The sequence below is a fragment of the Glycine max genome, chromosome 3, assembly GCF_000004515.6.
Source record: "Glycine max cultivar Williams 82 chromosome 3, Glycine_max_v4.0, whole genome shotgun sequence".
Classification (NCBI taxonomy): Eukaryota; Viridiplantae; Streptophyta; class Magnoliopsida; order Fabales; family Fabaceae; genus Glycine; species Glycine max.
Window position 1 is genome coordinate 33,699,026 of NC_016090.4, and position 13,160 is coordinate 33,712,185.

The window sequence follows — 13,160 nt, forward strand, 5'->3', positions numbered from 1 at the left end:
CTGGCATACATCATATTGAATCACAAATATCAAAGTAAGCTTTCAATGTACAAATTCTAAATAATTATATGAACACTTTGGTCAATTTCAATTATGATATTAATTTTTTAAATTATATATAAAAGCCTAAAAAAGCAAGAAAAAGAGAAAATACAAAATCAATATCTCTCTCTAAATTTTTCCTTACTTTATTTCATCAATTCATATTAATTAGAAAAATGCTCGATTTATAGGGTTCACGCTCAACACAATAGCATATCAATTTCACAACAATTGGTCTATCAAACATATATAATTCACTGTAATAATTATAAGGATAAAATGAAAATTGCAAAAACACCCAAAAACTCATTCCAATTGATATCTCTAAGGATCCCTACACATGTTCTCACTAATCCCCAATTGTGAATAACTCATCCCTTACCTCTGAGCAGACTCACGTGTCTTCAGTTAGCAATAGCAGCATCTCTAGCAGTTCCCTGAGATTCCTTCAATTATTCCTCCGACTGCTCCGATAGAATTCCCAAACGTCAGAGAGACGGAGAAAAGATTGAAACCTCCACTTATACTGTCTTCATGCGATTCCTTTTTCTCTCTCCACGAACATTATCTCGCAAATCCCAACGGTGGAAGTTTGCACAATTTAATTTCGAACAACATATCCAAATTTCTTGAAAATCCAACAGTTAACAAAACCGGGACCATAGTTTTAGCGAGACAGTTTTGGGTTTCTGCGGGAAATTAAAAGGCTACAATGCGAATGGTTTTCCTATAAGCTAAGACATGATTTTAAAATTTCCAACGGTGAGAATGCTCGGAATTGGGTTGTGAACCTGGTGTTTAAATTTCACGACTATCCAACGATGAATGAGTCCGAGATCATCGTTTGTCTGAGACAGGTTTAGTGAGCTGCGGGAAAAAGAAAGGGTTTTGAGAGGAGAAGGGAAAAAAACGAAAATGAGAGGCAGAGGAGGAGGCTGAGGAGTCAATCTGAAAAACCTAGCATGTTGCTTTTTTAAAGTAAATTTTCAAACAAATATAACCATTTTACTTTAAAATTAGTTTGAATCAAAATCAATTATGTGCATGCTCACTCAAACATCCAAACATAAAATTGGTTCACTTTAAAATCAATTCTAATTAAAATCAATTTTATAGAATCATATTTATTCAAAAATCAATTATTGCATTTCAAAAATTGTGCAAATTATTAAGAATGGAAAGCGGCTTGGGAACATGGTTATACATGAAGACAAACATATAATGGACAAGCATTTACTTATAGTATATATCTTTATTATTCATGATAGTGATCATTCAGTATATTCAGGATCTTATAACTTGAAAATGTGTGTGCCCCCATCACTGTCCAACTCTTGGTTCACATATATGCATAGGCCCACTGATATTCTTGTTCTCTCCATTAGTAAAGCCACATTATGTACTTTTTCCTCTAATAATTTACTTAAAAAATAATCTAAGAGGATGCATGTGATCAATCTGTTTTTATTATTTAATCTTTGCCTATATTTCTATGGAAAGTGACAGATAGATAAATTAACTTTGTTTGCAGGTGATCATTAAATTAAAACAACAGTCTCTTGTCTCTCTTCTAATTGAGGTGATTATTAAATTAACTTTTTTCACAAAAGTTGTTTGCAAGTAAATGCCAACCACTAATTATTAGTTAAGAGTTTTCATAGATGAAAATATTTTTTTTATATGGATAGATGAAAAGAAATTAAAGACAATGATTACTAATAAGTTTTATTCTCTATGATATATAGTTCCCTAAAGGATCTCAATATTCAGGGTCATTTTTTTTTTTGGTTTTCCTTAAAAAGAATTTCCAGAATCAACTGTACATTATGAATGAAACATATTAGTGTGTGAAATTTTGAATGGCAAGTTGATGGCCCCTTAGTTGTTTTCTAATAATTTGGAGGTGTAATTTTGTTGCAGGAAATTTGCCATAGAGATCTTAAGCTGGAAAACACACTTCTAGATGGAAACTCAACACCACGACTTAAAATCTGACTTTGGTTACTAATAAGTTTTACATATAAATTTTCCCTTTCCAATCATGTAGATGTGGCTTCACTCATTTGAAACACTAGCAGACACAATTGAGGATGCATTGATCACGTTAGTAGTTCTTTCTATATTTTCTTTCTTCAAGGAATTTTTAAGATTGGTTTTACATCTTGTAATATTTCAATATTTACAGTTATGCAGTTATTGGTGGAGAAATTTCATCCCATCAGTCCTCTAATGTCCTTGTAAGAACTTTTTTTCTCTTAAATTCTAAATGATTTTTTCACTAGTAAGTCCAATTCTAATAGAAGGTTTAGTAACTCATAGTTTCTCTTACAGAAGGTTGGATTGCCATTGAAATCAAATATATCACACCACCATTTGTAAGCACACTTTGAATTTGATGATGGGTTATAGAAGACTAATTTCCTTAAGTTTTGGATGTTATGTAGACTTTGTTATTGCCAATTTTAGTCCTGGTATTTTTTTACTCATAAACTTAATTAGGCAAAAAGGTTGATGTGTGTTATTATCTATTGAACTATGTTGCTCACTATTGTTAAATATTCATAGCAAATTGCCTACCCTATTATTTGAAGTCTTTTTAATGTTATCTACATTACCGTGAGTGGGTAATAAGCCTAGTTGATAGCCAAATATGTGCTCCCTTTCTTTTTCTCCATGAAGAAAATGAAAATTCACTACTGCAAAAAGATGTTTCTACATCAGTTCTACGACACATTCAAAGACGGTTATGAACCGTATTTGTTGCCAATGTCGTGAAAAGTAAAAAAATTTCTACGATTGTTCTTAAAAAACCGTCTTAGAAAAGATGCACATTCTAAAATAGTTCTCAGGAAAATAACCGTCTTAGAATTACTACATTCTAATACAGTCAAAAACCGTCTTAGAATCCTAAATTTATTTTAATTTTTTTTATAAAAAAATTATATTTTAAGACATTTATTTGACAAACCATCTTAGAAATCATCTTAGGATTTAAACATTCTAAGACGATTTTTTAGATAATCGTCTTCGAATATTTTTTTAAATAAAAAATTAAAATAATTTTAATATTTTAAGACGGTTTTCAAAATCGTCTTAGAATGTAAACATTCTAAGATGATTTTTCTGAGAACCATCTTAGAATGTCTTTTTTATAAAAAAAAAAAAAAATCCAGATAACATATTCAATTTCTCTATCTATTTGTTTCTTTTGCTTCATAAATTATTTTATAAAGCAATTTATTTTATAAACCATAATTAATTCATTATAAGACATTATAATTAAGATATAGATATAAAATAACACGAACTAATAGAAATGAATTTCAATAACAGAGAACCCATTTGGCTATGATCAGTGACTAGTACACACGTTGTATGTTTCTTGTCAAGGTTTCATTTATTAGTTAACATAACATAATTGTTGACATAAAGCATAAAATATTGAAAGAAGTATATAATAAACCATAGACTAAACAGTTAAGGAAAAATATAGGGCAAAACTATAAAGATAATAAAGATAATAAGTTCATATTATTCAAAATACTACTACTATAAAGATACTAAAGAGGAAAAAGGGTATAATAAAATGACACTAAGATTCTCACATGCGTTGCTTCCAACAATCTACACGATATAGCTTCCCATCTCTTACACCATTTTTAATCCATGCTTTTTTCTTTCCCTTCTTAATCCTCTACCAATTTCTACATACCTCTCCCAACCAAATCCAATCCTAGCTTAGATAATTGAGCAACTTTTTCTAGAACCACTCTATTAATTCTCTTTTTTCATTACACCCTCCAAACCCCCCAACCAGTCTCCCTTTTATAACTTTCTAGTCATTCACACACACACACGTAAATTTTTATAAGCAATCACAACATTGAGTAGGCAACAAAATCACCTTAGAACTAGTAAATCATAAAGTAATGCTATAAGTGTGGAACATGGCAAGTAGCAAGTTATTGTATAAGTAGGAATTGTCAATTGATATAATTAAAACTTGAAAAAGAAGCAAAGATTACAGTTGATAATGGGATGACCAAAGATATGCAAAGATAGTGTAGGGAATTGCCAACTATCCATTTGAAATATAAAACAAAATGAAAGCAGTAAGCAACACCACCACCACCATTTATAAATTGATTAACAAGGTAATGTAAATAAAAGGATTCAATTGTATTTCATGTCCAGTTCATTTCCTCTATTTACCATTCACACATTTTACAAATTACTTTTATTTTTATTTTCATCTTTTTCTGTTTCAATTAGTCTCTTTCTTTCTCTGTCTCTCCCCACAAGGCATAAACAAATTTCTATTAAGTTGGCAAAGAGGGAAAGGGGGATAGTCCACTGAAAAAAGAAAGATTTCCTAGCAATATAAACTTATTTGCTAGTAATCAAGTGGTCTTCACCTGTCATCCTGAAGCTTTAGAAAATATGTCTTGTTATATAGATATGACACAATAGTAACAAACACAAAACCTGCAACAAAAGTCCAAATGGAAGATACAAAATCCATTAGAAAACACAGTATAGTACAACAAGTAAAGAGTAAAACAAATTCAGTTAAAATACAAGTGAAATGTGTTAGACTCAAAAGTCCCAAAATTAAAAGAGCATAACTATAAATTATATCTAGGGTAGCAAATTCAAGGGGCCAAGGTCCATTGCACTGAAAACCTAACACAAAACAAAAGAAGATTTTGAGACTCAATGAAAGGGGAGGGGAGCCACATCCAGGAGAAAGATAATGGGATCCAGAGCACATCCCTATCATAGAACAAAAAATGTTCTAATAGGATGAATACCTTATCATAGAACAAAAAAAAAATGGTAACAACAACATTGTTATATAGCAGCCTCATTATTTTCCTCAACGAGTTGATCTACTGGTGTATCTTGATAGCAATCAAAATGAACTTGATTAAAGGTATGAATAGAAATCATATTTCCTATCTATTGTACCTGAGGAAGTCTTTAAAAACCACTTGAATTGCAGTATGATTAGTAGTTCAAATTTACATGTTTGTCAAATTTATTAAAAATTCATGTTTGTCAAATTTACATGGGTAATGCAGTTCAAATTTGAATTGCGGTTAATTAGTAGTTCATAATTATTATTGTTTTCAAAAAGTGCAATCCATGTTATATAGATATGGCACAACAATAACAATTTCAAAACCTGCAACAAAAGTCCAAATGGAAGATACAAAATCCATTAGAAAACACAATAGAGTAAAACCAGTATAGAGTAAAACAAATTCAGTTAAAATACAAGTGAAATGTGTTAGACTCAAAAGTCCCAAAATTAAAAGAGCATAACTATAAATTATATCTAGGGTAGCAAATTCAAGGGGCCAAGGTCCATTGCAGTGAAAACCTAACACAAAACAAAAGAAGATTTTGAAACTCAATGAAAGGGGAAAGGAGCCACATCATAGAAAAAGATAATTGGATCCAGACCACATCCCTATCATAGAACAAAAAAATGGTCTAATAGGATGCATACCCTATCATAGAACAAAAAAAATGGTAGCACTAACATTGTTATATGGCAACCTCATTATTTTCCTCAGCGAGTTGATCTACTGGTGTATCATGATAGCAATCAAAATGAACTTGATTAAAGGTATGAATAGAAATCATATTTCCTGTCTACTGTACCTGAGGAAGTCTTTAAAAACCATTTGAACCGTAGTATGATTAGTAGTTCAAATTTACATGTTTGTCAAATTTATTAAAAAACCATGTTTGTCAAATTTACATGGGTAATGCAGTTCAAATTTGAACTGCATGTAATCTAATTGCAGTTAATTAGTAGTTCATAATTTGAACTACATGTTTGTCAAATACACATTCAAAGAATGTTTCTACTATTTCCTTAGAATCTCTCAACTTTTTCGAAAACAATATGGTTCCAATTTCTCTGTCATTTTCTCCCTAAGAAAAATACCTTTTTCAATAAACTGCTATACTTCAATTTTATTTTATAAAAAATCATGTTAAGTAAAAGCATCAATAAAATCATTTTTAGTTTTTTTTCCTCATGCATCCTCAAAATATATAACAACCTTTAAAAAAATAACTACATCATAAGCTTCTACATGTATGTTTTCAAGGAGATTAATTGTAAAAATGTATATATGCAAAAGGGTGATTAATTGAACAATGTATTGACATTGCTCTATATTTCAAACATTAATCTAAATGAGGGACATTGTGAGTAGAGTGTAAAAAAACATGGTTTTGTAGATTAAAACAAATGCCATTGGAGCTAACGAGAAGAAACAAAGAAATTAACAGAGTCTTCCTTATTAGTTTTGCATATAAAAGGGGTTTCTGTTGGTACACAAGATTAATGTATTGGAGGAAAAGACCTTAATTTGAAGTGAACATGGTGTCCAAACCTGTGGCCAACTCAATGCTTTTTCTGAGGATTGTTGCTCTCATAGCCTCAGCTGCAATGTGGCCTTGCTATTTACTAACAAGGTCAAATTTGATGATGGAACAAAGTTAAGATTTCAAGATTTCTATTCATACTAGTAAGAAAACCAATCAAGCTAGCTAGTGTTGATAACCATAGTCATTTGTTCATGATGATTATCATATAATTGAAATTTCAATGTTGCTCTACTATGTGTATATATTTAGGATCTTGTCTAATGTACTTGTCTACTATATATATATTTAAGTTGAGACTTATGCTAGGCACAAAATGATATTTCATTTCTACTATACCTGAGGAAGTCTTTGATTTCATGGGAGATTCATGATCAGTAAATTAACCATTTGTAGAACTGCATCAAATTCAAATAGGAATACAAATAATCATTTCATACCGAGTCTAGAGCAGTGGGACTAATGTCTAAATGTGGCAGACTTAAAATAATAAAGAAGAATACAAATAATTATTAATTAACTTTGAAATCCTATCTTACTAGTAATTGCCATGCCTAGAAGTCTTCATCTTCCATCATTCTTCAAATTGGTTGTATATATTCATATCTAATCTTATACTAACTTTTAGCATTTGTCTAATAGCGTAACCAATAGAAATTAAGAGGTAAGAAATATTATCTACCTCTAATGTTGGGATCCGCCCCATAGTCTAACAAAAGCAAAACACAATTCTATTTTCCTTGAGATGCCGCTATATGCTGATTTTGTAAAAATAAAAAATCAGCACTATGAATTAGAGGGTGGCAAAAAATAGACAAAGCTTGAAAGATAATAAAGTCTTCGACAATACTAGATGTATTATATAAATGGCAGCTACCCTTGTATGAACCAACCAGTGCACCTTGCACTAGAAAATTTAACCAAGTTGAACATAGAAGTTGAATTTTTTAGTGCTCAAATAGGTGCATATTAACCTTGGACTAACCTGACCATCACGTGTATAACAAGCAACAGTGACCATTTCATGTAGATCGGTCCAATCAATAACTTGTCGATTAGGAATGCTCTATGTGCGAACCTTAGCATCCAAAGATCCACTAATGAAGTATTTATCATCTATAGGATTAAACTAGATGCAAGTTACTGTGCCAGAGAGAGAAGATTGAGGCAAAAGGCTTAATTAGCAAAGAACAAAAACAGGGGAGGAAGGGAATGAAATTGTTTTCATTGCTAATAAATCTAACCCACCCTAGTGAACATTAAACAACTCTTGTACAATTAGTCCTATCTGGGATAAAGATGATATTTGAATAAAATGCATGTGTGCCACTATGTGGTTATCCGATCCTCAAAGACGGGGTGTATATTGAAGTATATTGAATAGGGATAGGATGAACTCGAAATCTAATTCAATGTTTGGTAGGGAAGAAGCAGAAGAAATATGGATAAAAAGTAAAAACAAATAAAAGTGTAAGAGTGTTCTGCCATTTTATCATAAGTATCCCATATGATTTCTACTCAGATCATAGGAGAGTAAAGACAAGAGCACTGCAACATGTAATCACTGAATTTACTCACCATAGTCACTGTGTGAAAATATTTTCAAACAAGACTTCTTGGATAGATGCCACAACCACATAGTTTTGTCCATTGAAGATGAGAGCAAGTGCGGACCAAAACGGGGGGAAATATATGAAAAGGATGATAAAAAAAATAAATGCATTTTGATTCAGAATTCTAGAACACATTGCACCGCTTTTTTTTTACAAATATTCAAATTTTAAAGATTTCAACAAACATTAATAAAAAATCTCTTAATAAAAATAAATACCCATCCCCCAATTACCAATTGAAAGAGCAAGTCATTTGAAACCCCATGAAACAAGTAGACCTTGTCAATCAGAGAATAAAAAAGATAATGTGAAATGCTCGATTTGATGGCTTTAGGAAGAGAACCCAATCAAGATATCCTCTGTCACATAACCATATATCCACCCAACCTGGTAGCAAGCCAATGATTATGAGCAAGAGAAGAAATATAAAAATGAGAAGACTACTTTTTCAAAAAGAATTTACAAAACCTTTTGTGTTGTTGCGAAAGCGGAAGCACAAGTGGCACGGTGGGTGAAAGCGGAAGCTGTGGAAACCCTAACTGACAAGAGGTTAGGGAAAATAGAAGCCCCAGCCCCAGTGACAGCAGAGGGTAGGATGCCAGCAACAAATTCAAACACCTGAACGGCACAGGCAAAGACGGTACCTGAAACAATGATGACACCTGTGATGGAACCATCCCTTGCTGGGTCTATTATTATGGTTGTTGTTCTTACTGAGGTTGAGGTTGAACATGAGGAGGTGGCGGTGGCAGTGGCGCTGGCGGTGGAGAGTGAGAGGGAGAGTGAGATACAAGAAAGTTAGAGAGTGAAAGGAAGAGTAAAAAACAAGAGGAGAGGGAAACAATGAGAAACATGAGAGGAGAGACAAAGAGTTTTAAAATAAAAGCACTAACTTCTAAGATGGTTTTATGAAAACTGTTTTGGAATGATAATCATTGTAAGACTATTTTTACAAAACCGATGTGGAACGGTTTATTCTAAGACGGTTTTCGTAAAACTGTCTTTGTTGAACAATCTCGTATTTACAAAATTTTCACCGCATGACATTCTAAGACAGTTCCACATAATCGTCTTAGAATGTACGTCGTAAAAATAATTTTTTTAGCAGTGATTCCATCCAACCATTAGTTTTTATGTTTGACTGCTTTTTTTTATCCATATTTCTAATAGTTAAATTTAATCATAAAATTTTTTATTTCATTTATTTATCCTTCTATATTTTGTTCTTTCTTGGTTGGATAAGACATTATTTAACATTATAATTGAGTTATGTCGTCATGTTGCAACCTGAGCAAGAATATTATTTACGGTCTGTGGAGCTTGGTAGATCTAGAAATGCCTCATCAATGTTTCCAATTGATTTTTCTTTTGGGGGAGACCACTTATAGGACCAATTCAGTGTAAGTTCTACTATTTTTTTTTTGTTTAACTATTTTTGGATATTCTTATTTGTCCATTTTTCAATCTCTATTAACATTACTTATTAGTTTTAAACATTTTATTTATTGTGCTATTCAACAGGTTTTTATGTTGTTTAGTTATCAGGCATTCTATGTACTTTGCCCAGTTGTTCCATTTGGAAGGTATGTTAATGCTTTTTTTTTGTCTCACTTTACTACTGAAATATCACCAATATGCCCAGTTGTTACATTTGTAATGGCCTTACTAGCTAAATATGTACTTCTAGTTGAGAAATGGATTTCTATTCATTTTAATCATAATTACATGCTTTTAACTTGAAAGTTTTATATTTTTTATAACATGCATTCCGCTAAATATGTATCCAAAAGTGAAGGTAAAATTTGGACATATCAAAACGCTAAATCTTTTATCTTAGAGGCTGTTGAAATGAGCCTTTAATATAGTTTGGATGAAGGTAAAGGCTTAGGGTCTTTATGTGATTGGTACATCTTTACATGAGTCCAGGAGAATAGATATTCAGGTGGGTACTTAAGCGTGAGTCTAAGTAATATGTTGCATTTTGCAATTTGTTTTGAATTATGAATAATGTTAACTTGGTATCGAAATGTTATTTACTTGTATATACAAAAACATATATGATTTTAGGCATAAGAGGGAGAAAGAGAGAAGAGAATGAAACACTAATTTGATATGTTGCCTACCGTTTTGAAGACCACATCAAGAGGCTAATAGCTAAAGTTAAATCCATGGATTGGGAACGAAAATATGAGAAAGTCTTATGGAGGCAGGAAACTGAAGATAAAGCTATAGTTTTGAAAAGTAGTGTTGCTGATGCAAGCATGGCAACACTAAGGAACAAGCTATATGGGTGGTAGTAGCAAGGTAGGCTTGATTTTTTTAGACCCTATATTGTAGCTTGTTGAATTCTTTTTTTATGTTGGGAATTATTTAATTTTTTACTTCCTAGTTTCTTGTTTTCTTTTCTTGTTTTGATTTGAAAGGAAATTGAATATGATATTCATAGATAAATTGAATATGAAATTGAATAAGTTATGATACTGTTGTGAATCCATTTACATATTTAAGCAAGTTTAAATATGTAAACGCACATGCATTATAAAAAGAAATGCATATCAACAAAGCTCCTAGACATTATTTTAATATTTTTTTTAAAAAGACATTCTAAGATAGTTCTTTGAAAAACTGTCTTAGAATAATATCATTCTAAGATGATTCTTAGCTAAGAGCCGTCTTAGAATGATACCCTTTTAAGACATATTTTTTATGGAACCGTCATAAAAAATTGTCTTTGAATGTCTTCTACAACCGTCGTTGTATGTGCCTTTTGTAGTAGTGAAGTTTTTACTCTAATGCTAAGCAATGTGATTAATTGAAAATGAGGTCCTATTATGGGTGTTGTTGCAGCTTCGAAAAATCCTCCTCTTTTTATCCATCTATGTTACATATGGCCAACATATTAAATGATAAGCAAGGTTGCTATGGTTCAATTATATCTAGTTTCTTGGTTGGTATCAAGCAAATTATGCCATATCAATAGCTTTCTTTCATTAAGATAAAGACAAAGGTTTGATACTCTATTTATTGTTGTGATATTCTTATAATTGCAAAATTAAGAATTGTCTATATGTATATTGAGTAAGTGTTTTTCTTTTGCTTAATTTATAAAAAAAATCATTCCATTTGAGATGCAGGGAATTCCAAGGTGCTTGTTTATAACCTCGAAAGGAAAGTATTATTATGGTTCTATGTCCTTTGTGGTTTTTCTGGGAATGAATTAATGTTGATTTTTCTTCTTACCAAAAGATCTATGAAGCTTAATAGTTTGTTGCCAATGAAATTTCCACTTCTAGATCCAAGAGATCCATTTCCCTTGAAGCTAGGTTGCACCTCTATACTTATTCCTAATTGAAAAGCAATTGAAGAGCACAAATCATGAAGTACAAGTTTGGCCTTAGTTGGGGCATAGGTAGTGGCCTCTCAGTGGTAGTTGATTTCATACTTTAATCTGTGTAAGTAATAATGTGTTCATTCCTTTATGTTTATTCTTTTTTTCACCTGTAGATGATCCTTTATATTTTACTTCTAAAAAAAACTGTACAAAAGTCTTGCAGGTTCCACACAAAAGTATGAAGACATGTATTATCACCATCCAACCAAACTAAAGATGAATCACATAAATCTCATAAATTTGAGTTGACACCCGAAGGTTAAGGCCCTTAATTAAAATTCCCACTTGTTCATATTCTACATTCATATTTATAGAGAAGTAAAATAAAAAGGAATCATGTTAATTCTAAATCTCAATAATCAATGTTAAATATACAATAAGATAATATGAAATCCTAATCTTAAGAAAACAAATCTTAACGAGATAAGATCATCATCATAATAAAGGAAATAAATCCAAAGATAAGATAAAAAAATATATCCTAATCATATTAACTCTAAATCTCAATAATCAATGCTAGATATTTGATGATATCTTCAAATATCTTTTGATAAAGTCCAATCTTAAACTCCCTAAAAAAACCTATTAAAAGTGTAATTTGGCAACTAATTACAAATTATGCCGAAACATGCAAAAGTTAAAAAATCTAAGTGCAGGGCAGCCACATTGAAGCTAGATTTTGACCCCTGAAATGTCAAAATTATACAAAATTGTATAGCTTCCTCTTAGCTTTCAAACAAGGCAAGAATCAGCCAAATGGGAGCTCTGTGGAGAAAGTTATGGCCTGTACACAAAACCTGTATTAAGATGAAAAAAATTGCAAAATTAACAAAACTTGACACATGGGCCCTATAAGGTCCAAATCTCACAAAATTCATAAAAAAAAATAGACTTAAATATATTTTTGTCCTTTAAATTTGAATAATAATTTTTATTAGTCCTTAAAAAAATTATTATTAGCCCCTCAATTTTTTGAAAAACTATTTTTGGTCCCTCATTGTTCATAGCTTCACAATTTGTAGTGATTTTTAACCACAAAAATTTATTTTTAAAAAAAATTATGACAATTTGAAATTGTCAAACTATTTCATTCGTATGGTTTGGTGACTATTTCTTTACATAGTTTGATGATTTTAAAGAAGACAAATAAAAATATGAATGCGGCATTGTTGTGATTTTTATATATTTTGATGGTTTAAGACTATCACAAATCATTTTAAACAAATTAAATTAAAAAAACATTTATGATTGTAAAAATGACTACAAATTATGACACCATTAACACAAATAATAAAAGGGACTAAAAGTAGCTTTTAAAAAATTGAGGGACTAAAAAAAAATTATTCAAATTTAAAGGACTAAAAATATATTTAAGCTAAAAAATAACTATTAAAGTATGTCTGCACAAAATGGTAAATGGTAAATAATGCTCTATTAGACACATGCATGTCTTTGGTGGGTGGTTACTATAATTAGAATAAAGTTATATATTGGTGTTATTAATTTTAATTACAATATATAATTATATTTTTAATTGAATTTTTTTAACAATTAATGATTATATAGTTATAATTTAGTGAATATGAATATAGTGATGATTAGGAGGCTAAACAACGAGTATATTTTTTTAATAATTAATGATTATATAATTACAAATAATATTTTTTATGAAAACAATTTTGCCTCCTAAAAATGTTAACTTAATTATCCAA

The 13,160-nt window shown here is 30.7% G+C and overlaps 1 long non-coding RNA gene across 5 annotated transcripts; it reads right to left on the bottom strand.

Annotated features, from left to right (window-relative positions):
* Positions 1–559: 559 nt before the first annotated feature.
* Positions 560–8,913, bottom strand: LOC106798078 (uncharacterized). Of its 5 annotated transcripts, XR_003266493.2 has the most exons (4): positions 8,526–8,913; positions 7,127–8,444; positions 6,784–6,842; positions 4,005–6,526 (listed from the first exon to the last, which is right to left on the bottom strand). It is a non-coding gene; the product is annotated as an uncharacterized lncRNA (long non-coding RNA). The 5 variants fall into 5 exon arrangements; XR_005890713.1 differs by adding an exon at positions 560–909 and having other exon boundaries at positions 4,458–8,444; XR_001387490.3 differs by having other exon boundaries at positions 6,784–8,444.
* Between the last annotated feature and the right edge of the window lie 4,247 nt (positions 8,914–13,160).